Genomic DNA, 17,513 nt, shown 5'->3' with positions numbered 1-17,513 from the left:
ACTTTCTAAATTGAGGTAATCAGGACGCTTAGAACTACTAGGTTTCTCTTTAACAAATCTACCTAGGGCGTCTCTTTTACGTTCAGGAATGCAACAAAATAAGATAGGGAATTCTATGAAAACACAAAACAAGGCTGACTCAACCAAATCAAACCTAAATTTCTAGCAAACAAAAAGCATGATGGCTCCACTTAGATTGTTTCTATACCAGCTTCTATTCTTTCGAAAAGGAACTCGTTACAATATGAGCAAGCCCCTCTGTAATCAATCCGAATGAAAGTAAGTTGAATCGAGGCGAGGGAAGCTTAGTGGAGCTTTGATACCCAAGGCCTCACCGGTTACAAGGCGGCGCAGTCACGCATTCAACTCACATAAACTTTCAAGAACTTCGAAGTATGCTCAAAAGAGTAACCAATATTCTTCGAACGACTTTCCTATTAAGCTCGTTACCCTATAGGTCTCGTTCTAGTCAAAATTTTAGGCTTAGGTTCGCGTTTGTTTTCGTTTTCCTAAGGCGGGCAAGAAGAGAACGGTGATGAAATCCGAACCCTTATCTTGTATGGCCAGTCCTTGCCCTTTACTAGGAAATTAAAGCAGCCGTTTTCAAGTCCTCAACATATATGCAAACGAAGGAATACAGTAAACCCGCTGACAGGGGATTCGCGGGTGTTTCGAAAAACTTACCTCCCGTACCAGACGGGCGAAGAACCGCTGAAGTCGACTCGGGCCACGACTCCTATGTCATGTATGAACCCGAGGGGCCGAGGCGATATCGTAATCACCGTCCTTCTCTGCACACAGTTTATATTTAAACCAACCCTTCCTTAGGGTTTTTAAAAAAAAAAATGTCCAAAGTCCAATGTCCAAGTGTCCAAAAAAGAAAAGAAAAATTACAAAAATAACAAACCCTAATACAGTTCTCTCTCTTTTCTTTTTTTTATAAAGAAAAATAAACAAACCCTTAAAAATATATATATATATATATATATCTAAAAAGAAATTGTCTTCTTCTCCGTTCTTTTCGCTTTAAGCTTTCGCTCCAAGTCCTTATGCTTTAAGTTCCAGTCTTTACGAAATCACCAAACTCCTTGGCTCAATTCGCTTTGTGATCTAAAACCTGTAGACAAAAGATAAATACCCAAAAACGTAAAAAAGAACAAAAATAATAGAAACCTAAAAAATAAAAAAAAATAAAAGAAAACAAAGTCTAAAAACCCTAAAAGCAAATCCGCGTCGGCGGCGCCAAAAATTGATGTGATGGTAGATAGTGATAAAAGTGGTTCGATTCTCAAACTTGCGAAGGATAAAATATAGACTTAAATTCTAAAACAAAAATAGAAAACTCAAACAAAGATGTTGTTGTTATCAATATTAAAAGAACACTGAGGCTAAGATTCCACTATTTTCCAAGTTCAAAGTGATTTAAATCCAATATTTATATTTATTCAATTTTTTCGTTTAATTTGATTCTAAGATGTTACAACAAGTAGATTTTTAAAATAACAGGTGTAAATCAAAAGCATGGGATATCAAAAACCTAAGTCCAAGCATATACCATCAATGGAAATCATAATTGTTGAATAAAAATCATTAAAACAGTTCTCAAACAAGGCAAATAATCATATAGATAATTGTAATAAATAAGATAAATAGAAAATACCACTCTTTATTGGAAAAATAGCTTCCTCTATCTCCTCAGCAATGGGGTTTAGCTCCTCATATCAAAAAAAGGTTCAAAATATTTTTCCATTGCTCAAAAGGTGTTTTCAAAGGTGAAGAGAATCAAATGGAGTAAAACAGTTCAATCGCAACGTTTATATGTGTTGCAGATCGACTGTTACAAGAGAAACAGAAAGAATAAGACTGCTACAGCAACGATAGAAGCGAAGTGTTGTAGAACAACGATAGTGTTCTGCGACAGTTGGGCGTGGGTTGATGTTCTTCGTGTTCTTCAGCAGCACCAGCAGAACAGCTTTCCTGCAACTCGTGATTTTTGTCTCCTCTGGTTCTCTAAACTACCCCAAACTGTTCGTAATCCTTCTATGACCTATCCGAACTCCTTTTATAGCCCACAGGTCGATTGAATCTCAAGAAATCCTCGGGTTTTCTTATCTTTTTCTCCACCTCAAGTCTCGGGATTTATTTCCCTTCCAAGCTTATCTACGCGTCAACTTGGTTCTCCAAACTCTCAAGTACTCCCTGTAGACTGAATAAGGACTCAATTCATAACGTAAAATCCTCTGGTACTTCCATACATAAACCAAAATATCTGAGAATACACGGAACTCCGTGTTTTAGCCAACTCGATGATTTCCTCCTCTATTTTCGAATCTAAAGGGATTACCAACCCTGTTTCGATGAATCAAGATAATCCCAATCCATATCCACGTCAAACTCCGACATAATCTCACCCAAAAGACGATAACAACTCCGATAAACGTCACCTCCTCTGTTTGCTTCTCCCGGCCTATCTAGCCCAATTGGTTGGGTCCAATCAATCACAGCGACCCTGTTATGCTACCACAGGTCCAGTCCAACGAAAATAAGCCAATGAATCTCCTTATAAATCGCTCAAAATTCGATCTCCAGATTTGCTTCGCTGCTGCAACAGCTTCCCGCCAAAAAGCTTCATTTGAATTGTGAAGAAGAGGCGCCCCCTATCCAGAGCATGGGTGCGAATAGAATCTTCCTCGAGGGTGTCCTGAGGGTGCCCCTTAGTAATTTGGGTACCCCTTATCCATAGTGAGAGTCCGAATAGCATGTGTCCTCCGGGCGCTTTTACCAACTTTTCGAGCCGATTTTTCCAAAAATGGTTATTGGCCAAAAATACCTACACACACATAAAACACCGTAATAAGTACAAAAATGAGCACTATCAATTATAGAATCGAGACAAATTAGACACAAAAATGTGTCTATCAAGTGTTGATAATTACAATGAAGAAATTCACTTAACAAAATTGCATTCCAAAAAGATGTGAGCACTTACCGCATGTAACAATTTGTGAAAATGGAAATTAGCAATTGGCAAACTATTTCCATCTACAAGAGCACTGTTTCTCTTGTGGAGCTTCCAAAGGAGTACTGAGTGTCTCTAAACACAACTGCTGTATAGATAAACCCACTTTGTGAGTGAGGAAAATTTTTTGCCCAAATCTTCATTCTAGGGAAAGAGAAACTAACAGGCAGACCAGCTTGATTACAATAAGATGACTTAACCGAGAAATCTCCAGAATTGTCACATAAACGTGTTTGCCTGCTCTGATACCAATTGAAAGAGCGGGGGTCTAACAACACCATCCAATATTTCGCTTAGCAATCTGTATGAACTAACTCCGATATACTTTCTAGAGAATCAACTAGACAGACAGACTCAATCTAGATAAAAGTATCTCAAGGAGTTATTATCTCTCTCTTGATTTGATTTACTCGAGCTAATAGAAATCAGCGAGTATTTAATCAAATACAAGGAATAACTTGGATGGTACCAAAGACCAATATCCAAGTGTCAATCAATGTAAATCAACAACCAAAAGGTCGAATATTCTAATTGATTGAACTTCAACGCACAACATGTATTATTTCAATTATAAAGATAAACAATATAATGCGGAAATATAAATAACACAGACACCAGAATTTTGTTAACGAGGAAACCGCAAATGCATAAAAACCCCGGGACCTAGTCCAGAGTGAACACACACTGTATTAAGCCGCTACAGAGACTAGCCTACTCCAAGCTAACTTCAGACTGGACTGTAGTTGAACCCCAACCAATCTCACACTGATCCAAGGTACAGTTGTGCTCCCTACGTCTCTGATCCCAGCAGGATACTACGCACTTGATTCCCTTAGATGATCTCACCCACAACTAAGAGTTGCTACAACCCAAAGTCGAAGACTTGAAATAAACCAATTTGTCTCACACAAAAAAGTATATTGAAAGGATCAATCTGTCTCCCACAGATAAACCCTAAGGTTTTTGTTCTGTCTTTTGATAAATCTAGGTGAACAGGAACCAATTGATAATCCGGTCTTATATTCCCGAAGAACATCTTGGAGTTATCAATCACCTCACAACAGTCTAAATCGTATGTTAGCGAAAAAAGATGTTGGGGAATCAGAAACAATGAGACGAAGATGTTTGTTATTACTTTTTATATCTTCCCTTTCGGAGATATTAATCTGATTGTACTCGTACGATAGAAGATGCAAGATCAGATCACACAACTACGGTAAAAGTAGTATCGATCTGGCTTCACAATCCCAATGAAGTCTTTAATCAGTTAACCTGGTTTTAGAAGAATAAAAAATCAAAGGTTAAAGGAGAATAGACTCTAGCAAACAAACTAGTATCATACGTAAGGTGTGGGGATTAGTTTTGCACAGATGCTAGAGTTCCCCTTATATAGTCTTTCAAATCAGGGTTTGCAATCAATGTTGGCTTAGTAACAAAACATTCAATATTCACCGTTAGATGAAAACCTGATTAGATTCAAACTAATATCTTTAAACCGTTAGATCGAAAACTTAGCTTGTTACACACAAATGAAATGCACATTTCTAAGTTTGTGTAACCGTACCCAAACGTATGAATTAGTTGGTTCAACAATAGTCAACCAAATGGTTAGACATATGATTACTTCCATATCAACCATACTCTTCTTCACCATAACTAGTTCAAATGACTCATATGAACTAGTTAGAGAGTTCTTCAACTGCAAGGAAATATTATGTAACTACACAAGACACAATTGAAGCAAAGATGATTTGATTCACTTGAATCGGTTCATGAACTTTATAGTCACGGTTTGCAAACTGCAATCCTTAGTATTTAAGTATAAGTTCAAAACAATCATCTTTAGATATAACCACACCCAAGTTCGCGGAGTGGGTTCGCGGACTTAAGTTCCCGGAATGAGTTCACAAACTCCAACAGATATTCACGGAACGAGAACTTCCGCCAGTTCGCAGACTGGGTTCTCGGACTGAGTACACATCACTATTCTGGTTTCTCTTGATCAACAAAGTTCGCAAACTTTGGTTCAAGGAATAACAACAACGATGACCGTTCATCACACTTTCGTTGGTAACTCGTCCCAAAACAATGAGTTGGGGTTCCGAGAACAACAATTAATGCATTATTATGATAAAACTACAAGAATTACTGTTTTTTCTTGAAGAACTCAAAGAAATTGAAAGTTCCAAGTTAAGATTATCCTTGAAGAACTCGAAGAAAAAACCATAAATGAGGGAGAAAGTTTATTTTAGCATTACGCCTTTATCAAACTTTATACTCAGGCAATGATTTCTTCAAACCCCAGTGAATACGATTACGGCCTATACACTAAACGAGAGTATTCTTCCGACCACTTGTACAGATAAAGTAGAGTCACAGATAAAGTTGTGTTTGATTTTTTTTTTTTTTATCATTTAATAATCTCAAGATGTATTACACCAACGACAATGACGAAATTTTTTACACTATGATGTAAACTCGAGAATTCCGAATTTTCATTATCAGATAGTATTTCATTGGTTCTTAAAATATGCTGCTTATGTTTGATTATTGGTTTTATCTTTGATTAATTTCTAATTAGTTCTTAGGGAATGTTTTGAGTTGCAACAAACAAAGAAAATAATATTTTTTTTTACTACAATATTATTTTGATTATTGGTTACTATACGAAGTGTACATCCATCGTTGGTTATTTTTCTAATGTTGATTATAGTCGTGGTCAAACACTTAAGCCATCAAAGTTAGTGGCTCTGAGACATTTAATTAGTAGTGCGATGTGAATTTCATTACAAATCATTGTTTCCAACAAGAGAACTTGGTAGAATCATAGAACCGGTGATTAACTTTTTTCCGTAGAAAAGAAGTCCTCTGATTATCTTTCATAATTGTTAATTTTGTTGGATTCTCCTAGCAATGCGGTTAAAGAATCCCTTTATTAATTAACCGCATGATTCTCTTTTACAAAAGATATAAAAGATGTTGTTTATACCCAGAAATATTTCTAGGCACTAAACATGATAATTTTGGTGATGATGGTCGGAACTAGGTTTTTAGACAAAACAAACATAAAGATGATAGACACGAATTTAACGTGGTTCGGCATGATTTGCCTATTGATAGACACATTTTTGTGTCTGAATTGTCCTCAATGACTGTACTATTGGTACTCGGTTTCATACTTATTATGTTGTTTTATTTGTTTGTAGGTATTTTAGGAAATAAACATTTTTGGTAGAATCATCTCGAAAAACTGCTAAAGGCACCCTCAGGAGGACATTTGCTAAACGGACCCCCAGATTTGGCTAAGGGGCACCCAAGGTTATGTGCAGCCCAAATTCATTCTCGGCACCCAAGGCTATGTGTAGCCCAAATTTGTCATTAGCACCCGCTGGTTATTTGCACCCAATACTTTCGATGAGGGCCACCTTCTTTACTATACACAACCCTTGGGCGCCAACTTCTATCAACATCCCTACTCTGGATAGGGGGCAACCCATCTTCTTCCCCGTTTGAATTTGGATTTTGGCGGGAAGAATTTGCAGTGAAGTATCTAATTTAGGGTTTGATTTTAAAGCATGTTCAAGAAAGATTCAATCGCTGGATTCAGTTTTGTTAGACCTGTTAACACCAAACAAGCTTGGTATGCTCATTTAGATCGATTGGAATTGGCTAGAACATTAGATTGAAACGTAACAGGGAATGATGGTTTTCTCGGGTTTTTTGAGATATTTAGGTGGAGACTCGATCACTGAATCAGGTTGGGCTTGGTTCGATAATAAACAGAGTTATCAGGTCTACCAGAATCAATTAAACAGGGCCAGATAATCGATTAGAAGAAAAACAAGGAAAGTTAGCCTTCACCTGCAAGATTTATGGCAAGGTTTCGGGAGAGCTTTTGGTTTGACTTTCTTTCGGATTTTGTTTGATTTGGGCCTGTTTTATCCAAACAGGGAAGGTAATGTTTGTGGGGTTTAGTCGGTGGTGCAAAGTTTGACCAAAGGTCAAACTTTATCTTGTGCAAACTTGATCCTAAAGTTTAGGAACTTGGGGTCCAAGTTAGGAAAACTTGTTTCCAAAGTAAATTTTTCTTAAGGGCCAAGTTTATGTCTCTATATATAAGACTAGAATTATAGGTTTGTGAGAATCCAACCTAGAAGGGTGGTGAGTCCTTGTGTTTAGGATTTTGGTATCTTTGTTGGGAGGATCGTGTGCTACCGTGAAGTTCAATATCGTTGTGAGAGAAAAACTTGTAGAGAGAGGATTTTGGTGTTCTAGTGTTTAGGGTTTGGGGCTTTGCCCTAAACCGGTTTCTAGTGTTTCCATGTTTCTCCTCTGTTATTAGAAACTGTGAAGATGGTGTAGAAGAGAAGGCACGAGGCTGGTTTGGCGAATGTTAGAGATTTGGTTTCTATGGTTTCTTCAATGGTTTTCTCGGGTATGTCTTGTTAACTCTTTGGTCTTGTTTTGAGTTGCGGAAAGAGCATGTAATGGTCTTTGATTTAATGGAAGTTTTTCTGGTGGTGTTGGCCGTGGATGTAGCCTGTAAAGGTGAACCACGTAAAAAAACAATTTCCCTTTTTGATCATGTGTTCTACTACGCTCGGGGTCCAATTTTACCAACAATTGGTATCAGAGCCAGGGATGGGTTGATGTGATTGAACCTGGATTTGAACTATGGTTTATTATTCGGGTAGAGAAATTTGTTTTGAAGATATTTTTTCAACTGATGCTTACACAAAGATGAGTTTGTGATGCGATTTACAAATCAGAGGTTCAACTTGGTAGAAGTGTATCTTCTTTATTTTGTTTTATGATGTAGTATGGGATGCAGAATAAATATGAATGAGGTGGAATACATATATACTTCTTGAAGAGTGTTAATAATCTTACAAAGTTTGAAGAAAGGATGGGGTTACAAGGTCTCATGTAGAAGCAAGTCCAGCAACGCTTCGAAGTTATGCACGAGATGTTATAGATTTATGTTCTTAAGTCTATGTTAAGGTATTCTTGATGGCTTACACGTAATATCAAGAATGTGCCCGATCTCGGAAACATGTACTGCAGTAATATGGGCATTCACACGGTATATATTCTAAGAAAGTATATTGGGTGTGATGGTGGTAAAGAGTATGTCATATTGGTGATGGATTTGGGAATCGCTTAAAAAGGATTATGCCTGTTAATCACAGTGGAAATATCTGAATGTTTGTTCCAGATACACGGTAATCATGACATATGCAGGAGTATGATGTTGAAGCTAATCTTCCTTTCTGGATTAGAGTTCAATATGTTATTAGCTTACTGGTTAGGTGGAGCTAATGGTGATTCTTATGGATGGTTATCTTGTTGATCAATGGTGGAGTCTGTGCAAGGATTCGTTGATGGTGATTGAAGATTTTCATGGTGTTTGTGAAGCTTGGCCAGTTTCATAAGTGTTCTTCATGAAGTACATGGTTTGAAGACTTTTATAAACATCATGGTGTTTTGGTCGAAGATATGGTTCTATGAAGATGGAAGTTCTGGTCTGAGCTTCAAAAGTAATTCTACGGGTATATAGAGATGACATGAAACCAGATGGAAGTGATTCTTTGTTTGATCGTCTCATGCTTGGAAGCATGATCCGATGTGGAGAATTGTGGGGTTTAGTTGGTGGTGCAAAGTTTGACCAAAGGTCAAACTTTATCTTGTGCAAACTTGATCCTAAAGTTTAGGAACTTGGGGTCCAAGTTAGGAAAACTTGTTTCCAAAGTAAAGTTTTCATAAGGGCCAAGTTTATGTCTCTATATATAGAACTAGAATTGTAGGTTTCTGAGAATCCAACCTAGAAGGGTGGTAAGTCCTTGTGTTTAGGATTTTGGTCTTTTTGTTGGGAGGATAGTGTGCTACCGTGAAGGTCAATATCGTTGTGAGATAAAAACTTGTAGAGAGAGGATTTGGTGTTCTAGTGTTTAGGGTTTGGGGCTTTTCCCCAAACCGGTTCCTAGTGTTTCCATGTTTTTCCTCTGTTAACAGGAACTATGAATACGGTGTAGAAAAGAAAGAACGAGGATGGTTTGGAGAATGTTAGAGATTTGGTCTCTATGGTTTCATCAATGGTGTTCTCGGGTATGTCTTGCTAACTCTTTGGTCTTGTCTTGGGTTGCGTAAAGAAAATGTAACGGTCTTTGATTTAATGGAAGTTTATCTGGTGGTGTTGGTCGTGGATGTAGCCTGTAAAGGTGAACCACGTATATCTTGTGTTGTGGTTGTGTGTGCTTCTTTATCTTCTGTCTCTATTATTATTTCTCCCATATTTGGTTCAAATCACCAATTGCCCTTTGTGATCCTGATTTCCGCTATGCTCGGGATGCCAATTTTCCTAACAATGTGTTCAGAATTAATAAAATAAGAAGGTGTACGTCGATTGGAGAAAACAGAGAGTTTCACGGGGTTCTGTTACGTTTGTTTGAGGAGACTATGTGAATATACCATGCTTGCACGAGTTCTACTCTGTCTACGAGTTGTTTTCAGCATGTAAGGAGTGTGTTGATACAAAACAGATGCATGGAGGAGATAAATCAGATAAAAAAATCCGTGATTGGCAGTAAAGAATATTATCGAGTAATGGAAAAATATATGGAGTTATGACGCATGATTCTGGTGACTGAAGGAGTATATAAGGTGTGGTGGAGATTTAGGGGTGAAAACTGAGGTGTTTGGTGCACAACAGAGAAGAATTGAGTGGTTGCAGAGTCGTTTATGTTGCTGCTGCACCTCAAGAACACGAAGAACATAAGACATCACCAAACTGTCGTTCCTCTACAGTGGCAACGACACAACACTTGAGGGTCGTACTGCTACAGTGTTAGTGACATATTCAATTATCGTACACTGTAACAGTGAATTTGTGATGCTTCTCAGATGTTGCAAATTCCTGGTTTATTTGATATCTCTCCTTTTCATCATTTGTAAGCACCTTTGAGCAATTAAATCATATTTTGAGCATGTTTCCAACATGATGAGCTAGACCCCATTACTGGGACAACGGAGGAAGCAACTTTTCATGATTGTGGTAAATGAATTAATTCTTTTATTGACTTTTTGCATATATTTAATTGTTTTATGATTTCTATTAATTACTTGTTATTTTGTTTGATGTCGCATGCTTAGTTTCAATTACTTTTGATGCTTCATGTTTACAACTTACAAATAGTGTTTTATGAAATCTATTTTTGACAAAACAATTAGATTCTCAACTTCTTTTGTTTGAGCTATATTGTCTAGAGTTAATGATTGGACCACAAGAATATGAAAGGTAGTGAAATCCCGAGTCTTGGTGAATTCTTCATCCCGTGACATTTTTTGTATATATATTTTCTTATTTTTATTATTTTCATTTATTAAATCTGAAATGAATCTCATCATGTCCGAGTGAACGACAACCGTATTTACCACTATCTAAAATTCGATCAATTTTTGGCGCCGCCGACGCGGACTTGTGTATAGATTTTCTTTTAGGTTTTATTTTTATTTTTATTATTTTTGTTCTTTTTTACGCCTTTTGGTATTTCTTATTTGTTTTCAGATTTGGAACTGAGCTAAAGAAAAAAGCAGAAAGTGCTGAAAAGAAAAGCGAAGCCAAAGAAGGAAAGAAAATAGGAATCCAAAAGGATTGAAGAAGAAGATTTTTTTATATAGATATTTTATCTTATTTTATTTTTAAATAATGTAAATAGGGTTTTATTTTTGTAATCTTTTATTTTTGGACATTTTTTCTTTTCTTTTCTGACATTGAACATTGGACTTTTAAAACCCTAAAGAAGGGTTGGTTTAAATATAAACTGCACAGGGAAGGATGACAGTTACGATACTGTCTCGGCCCCTTGGGTTCGTACACTGACATCGGAGTCAGTGGCCCGAGTCGACATCAACGGTTCATCCCCCGTCTGGAACGGGAGGTAAGAATTCTAAACATCCGCGAATCCCCTGTCAGCGGGTTTACTGGATGATTTTGTATGCATATATGTTGAGGTATGAATACGAATAGTAAAGAGTAAGGCCTGGCCAAATTAAGATAAGGACTCGGATTTCATCACCGTTTCCTTTTTCCCGCCGTAGGAACACGTAACCTACGCGAACCTAAGCTTTAAAATTTGAGTAGAAAGAGACCGATATGGTAACGAGCTTAATAGGAAAGTCGTTCGAAAAATAATGGTTGCTCTATTAAGCATACTTTGAAGTTCTTGATGGTTAGTGCAAGCTGAGTGCGCCGCCTTGTAATGCCGGTGAGGCCTTGGGTATCAAAGCTCCACTGAGCGTCCCTCGTCTCTATTTAGCTTACTTTAACTTAGATTTATTCCAGAGAGGTTTGCTCAAATTGTAAGGAATTCCCTTTCAAAAGAATAGAAGCTGGACTAGAAACAATCTAAGGGAGCCATCATTCTTTTTGTTTGCTAGATTCAATAGGCTTGTTTTGGTCGAGTCAGCCTTGTTTGTGCTTGTGTAGAATTCCCTTACAGTTAGGATGTCGAACTGGTATTACAATATCCAATACAATGAGTATCCGACTTAGCATCTTGGACATTATCCTTTTTATGACCATAACGTGAATAGTGGTTGGGAGCGCCAAAATTTTGAAGGTTGTGTTCCATACCATTGTGAGCCCAATTACTATCCACATACCCACAGGTCATACGAGCATAGCAATCCATCTATTTATGTAGAAGAGCCTCTCAAGAGTTTCAATGAGTCAACACAAAAATTTCACTTATTTATGAAAGAGACTTATAACATTCCGTTTCCAGAAGAGTCCGTAGAGCAGTCAACTAAGATGTCTCTAGAAGAGTCCCTCAAGCAATTTACTGAGAGTACAAATAAATATTGTGGAAAATTTTTCTCAGGATAGTCTTAGTTTCCAGTATAGTGTTCCCAATACCACCCTTGGAAATAAGGATAGTTTTACTCACATAATCAAGATGACGACGTTAGAATTGGTAACACTACTTGTTTGATGGGGTTCGATCTTTTTCATGTTATTATAATGATTATGATGAGGATAGTGTTGATGGAGAGTCATACATATATAGGCATAGTGATCAGGAAAGGGTTACTCCAGTTGAGCTTCATAATGATAGTATTATTTCTGGTCCAAATCACGATAATTTTAATGATTATTCACCTATTCAAAAGGATGTGGATTTGACTAGAGATACCACAGTTTTAGACGATGTAGTTCATGATACTTTATCCTGCAGTGTGTTGAATAATTTATTATTTTATGTGCCTACCAGTGAATCAGAGGAAATAATTATGATTAACACCTTAGTTAATGAGCCTTTAGTAGAAACTTTCGTTGATGATCCTTTATATGATTGTGATGATGGTTTAGAGGAAAGAGTTTACCCTGAGAATATTGTTCTAGAGTCTAGAGATTTAGAAACACTAGTCTTAGAATACCATAAACTCGTAGAGATGAGTAAGGATTCACTATCTGACAATAACTTAGAAGAATCAATTGACCATTTTCAGGAATCTGATGATCTAGAAATTAGGGAGATTGTGGCTAGTCTATCTAGAGACACTGAAAACTCTAAGTTTGGGGGTGATTATCACTTTCCTGATACCTTACCTTTAACTCTTAGAAAGTTCCCTCGTGTAGGAATTGATATTTGTGCCTCAACCATCCTACAATATTATCTTCATACACGTTTTTCCGAAAATAATAATGTCCAGAAAGAATCTCAGTTTTTAGAAACCCATCCTCTGGTTGATATGGTTAACCCAGGATATGATACCAAGATTGACTTTATTTTCCCACCAAAAACTTTTCTTCCAATTGTGGGAACATATGATTTTCATATGTGTCGGTTATTAAGTTTTGAGATTAAACCTAATTACTTTAGGAGAATAGGGTCGACACATTTTCTTAAGGAAGACCACCGCTCTCACTGTGGTCAGCTTTGTGAGTCAAATATGATTGACTTAGAGGATCCCCAATTATTCAGGTTATTGTTATGTTCTTCCGAGTTCTTAGTTGAGTATCTTCAGAATCTTCAACTTGATCTTCGCGATCTTACGTTTGAGGAAATCCATTCCAGGAAAATTTTTTATCTAGACCATTTTGTAGAGCCTAAACCTGAACCACAACTAGATGTAGTTGTCTTAAACAAGGGTATATGTTTGGTATCTTCTTGGTCTGTTGCAGTTTGCTCTTCTTGTGGTTAGAACTTTTTGATCCAGGTGACCCACAGTTATTCCGGCTACTTCTATATGATTCTATGAGGTGATTAATTCCTTCCAATATATGCCTGAAGACTTTAAACTTAGCACTTCTTTGGAGGTAACCCATGCTCATGCAACATGGTAATATCTTTCCTTAACTCTTTTACTTCAAGTGGTAACAATTTCTCATTGTTCATGCTTTTAATTTGATCTTTAGAACATTGAGGACAATGTTATATTTAAGTTTTGGGGTATGGGAGAAACCTTTAGTTAGTTGCATCTTTAAAACTTGTAGCGTCACATAGTATCCGTTTAGCTAAGTTTACATATTTTTTCTCACCGAAAAGATGGAAATTGGAATTGCTAGGGATAACATTATACTGAGACATTAGAGAGAAAGACATTGAGATCTTTGACATTCAGGAGAGAACTGGTTCCTTTTAGAGGATAATCGTGATGGACCTAACCATCCAAGATAAAAAGACAATTAGGCCAGAAGGAAATTCTAGAAAGACAAAGCAACCTCACAATGTAGTCTTAGTTACTGGATTACGAATCTCTCTCAGTAAAAACTTATCATCATCAACAAGCGGAGCGACATCAAAATCTATGAAGCAAAGTTGAGAACTGAAAAAACGGGGGTCTAACAACACCACCCAATATTTCGCTTAGCAATCTGTATGGACAAACTCGAATATACTTTTAAGAGAATCAACAAGACTCAATCAACTAAAAGTATATCAATGAGTTTATATCTCTCTCTTGTTTTGATTTACTCGAGTTAATAGAAATCAGCGAGTCTTTAATCAAACACAAGGAATAACTTGGATGGTACCAAAGACCAATATCCAAGGATCAATCAATGACAATCAACAACAAAAGTTTGGATTACTCTAATTGATGATCTAATGCACAACCTGTATTATTACAATTATAAAGATTAAACAATATAATGCGGAAACTGAAATAACACAGACACCATAAATTTTGTTAACGAGGAAACCGCAAATAAAGAAAAACCCCGGGACCTAGTCCAGATTGAACACACACACTGTATTAAGCCTCTACAGACACTATCCTACTACAAGCTAACTTCGTACTGGACTGTAGTTGGATCCCAATCATTCTCCCACTGATCCAAGGTACAGTTGTACTCCCTACGCCTCTGATTCCAGCAGGATACTGGGCACTTGATTCCCTTAGATGATCTCACCCACAACTAAGAGTTGCTACGACCCAAAATCGCAGGCTTTAACAATAAACAAATCTGTCTCACACAGACAAGTCTATCAAAGGATCAAGTCTCCCACACAAAAACCCTAAAGTTTCTGTTCCGTCTTTTGATAATAATCAAGGTGAACAGGAACCAATTGATAATCCGGTCTTATATTCCCGAAGAACAACCTATATAAATCAATCACCTCACAACAATATTAATCATATGGTAGCGAAACAAAAGTAGTTACGGTCTGGCTTCACAATCCCAATGAAGTCTTTAAGTCGTTAACCTGGTTTTAGAAGAAGAAAACCAAAGGTTAAAGGAGAAACAGCTCTAGCACGCAAACTAGTATTACACGTGAGGTGTGGGGATTAGTTTTCCAGAGTTGGTAGATGTCCCCTTATATAGTCTTTCAAATAAGTGTTTCGCCTTGGTCATAAAGCAACCACCGTTAGATGAAAACATGATTTAGATTCAAGCTAATATTTCTCAACCGTTATATTGAAAACTTAGCTTGTTATACACAAATTAAATGAACTCTTCTAGGTTTGTTAACCGTACCCGAACATGTACATTGTTGGTTCAACAATAGTTAACCAAAAGGTTAGCCATATGAGCATTTCATACCAACCATATTCTTCTTCACCGTAACTAGTTCAAATGACTCAAATGAACTAGTTAGAGAGTTTTTCAATTGCAAGGAAATATTATGTACTACACACGAAACAATTGAAGCAAGATGATTTGATTCACTCAAATCGGTTCATAAACTTTATAGCCATGATTTGAAAATTTCATTCCTTAGTCTTTATAAGTTTAAGTTCAAAAATCATCTTCAGATATATAACCTTCTTAAGTTCGCACACTAGGTTCGCGGACTTAAGCAACCGGACAGAGTTTACAAACTCCATCAAAAAATCTCGGCAAAGACTTTCCGCCGGTTCGCGGAATGGGTTCACATACTGGTACTCACGCAACTATTTTGTCAACTCCAGCAGAATTTCTCGAGATGAGAAGTTCAGCAGTTCGCAGACTGAGTTCGCGGACTTGGAAACAAGCCATTCTTCCGGTTTCTCTTGATCAACAAATTTCGCAAACTTTGGTTCAAGGGATAGGACTTATGCACATATGGTTTCCACAACAATACTTATGTCCATCATTGGTTAAGTAATCTAAACTCCCATTCGAACCATTGAAACATTCGTAGAGGACGTTATGTAGTTCTTACACCATTTCTCGTCAAAGCAATTTTCAAAGTGATTGAAACATATCATGACTTTCGTCACTAGGTAAAAATAAACATGGTCGAAGCGAAACGCTTACCAGCACATATTTTTGAGATATAGATACGCGAGGTATACTCGGCTCAAAATACCAAATGTGTATAATCTAAGTCTATATATAACATACGACTTTTTGTCTCAAGAAGTAGGAGATATAGTAGATAGAATTTTGAGTGTCAGATAAGTTCAAGTCTTCACATACCTTTTTGTCGAGAAGTTCCACCGGTTTCTTGAGTATTTCTTCTTCTTGTATGATGAATCTCCATGAAGTCCTTGAGCTCAACTGCACTTTCTATCCTAGTCCGAGACTTATCTATAATAGACTAGAAATCAAGACTTATAGTTTTGATCATTAACATTGAGAAACATGCTTGAGATAGCAACGCATGCGAGTTCGACCGAGCAATGCTCTAACAATCTCCCCCTTTGTCAATTTTAGTGACAAAACTATCAATACATATGGAATCCAAAAAAAGATAAAGAAACTTTAGTAGCTCCTACTCCACATGTATAATCTTCAACATTCCTTGAAATCTTTCTCACTTCCAAGTACTCCAATGATCCCAAAGGTTGTAAGTTTAGCATCACCATTGTTGAAGATCCGTAGCTATAACAATGAGAAAGCATCGGTCTCAATCATTGTTATACAGTGCCATAGTATTATTACACAGTGTCAAAGTCCAATTGTATCACAACTTCAACAACAATACTATGGTGATATGTATCACTCCCCCTTAGTCAATACTCCATCTCACATGGAAACCACTCCCCCTTACACAATGATTCGAAAACCATATGTATTTGTAGTGTGAACTACATATTAATTCTCCCTCTTTTTGTCAATAAAATTGGTAAAGGTACAAGAACGGGATCATAATGAAATTTTCGTAAGAGACATTTCATGACTAAAAGAAAAAATACATACCATCTAATTTAGATGCAATCATATAGCCGAAGCTAATAGCATTCATCAAGGAGTTTAAAGATACAAGATAACCCCTTTAAAATTTCACAGCCGCACATCCCTCAAGATATAACCATTAAGCATAAGTTCAAAAGAACTCTCCCCCATTTATGTCATTCCCAAGGGAACAACAAGACCAACCTTAATTTCAAAAGAAAAGAAGGATTTTTATTGGACACCAAAAACCAAGAGAATGATTTTCTATATCCAAAAACTCAATCAAATTAATCACAAGTAAACCTGATGAGTGCCAAATAATGTATATATTTATCCCTTTTTGTTGGCAATTTAACTCATCTTTTATGCATTAATTCTACATTTTACCCCATATTCTGTATTTTCATTGTTTTCAAGAATAAATATTTTTATTAATTAATTTTGCATTTTTAGGTAATAAATAAAGTTCGGATGAGTCGCGGAGCGAAAAGAGCAGAAAAGTAGTGAAAAGCCGGGAGAAATTACGCAAGGAAGCCGCGAAGAATGGTGCGCACAACCTCATTTTCTACACACAAAAGCGCCTCCGTTCTCAGCCATCAGATCATTTCTCAGAAGCATCCGACGGTCGCTCCCTCATAGAGCATCGAAATCTGATGTCTCTGCCGAGCACCACAGAGCTGAAATTACAAGCCTTCAGATTAGATGGTAGTTGAATCCAACGGTCGCTCCCTTGCTGTGCATCGAAGATTGATATCTCCGCCTAACACTACAACACCTAACTCCATCTGGCATCGTTGATTTTGTTGTATTATATAATCTAGCGGTCGCTACAAGCTTCACTTCACATCACCGTCCGATTGATCTTTCATCTCCCAATCCCACGGCTCAGCG

Source organism: Papaver somniferum, chromosome 11 (genome assembly GCF_003573695.1).
Source record: "Papaver somniferum cultivar HN1 chromosome 11, ASM357369v1, whole genome shotgun sequence".
Classification (NCBI taxonomy): domain Eukaryota; kingdom Viridiplantae; phylum Streptophyta; class Magnoliopsida; order Ranunculales; family Papaveraceae; genus Papaver; species Papaver somniferum.
Note: the sequence above shows the minus strand (reverse complement) of the source record.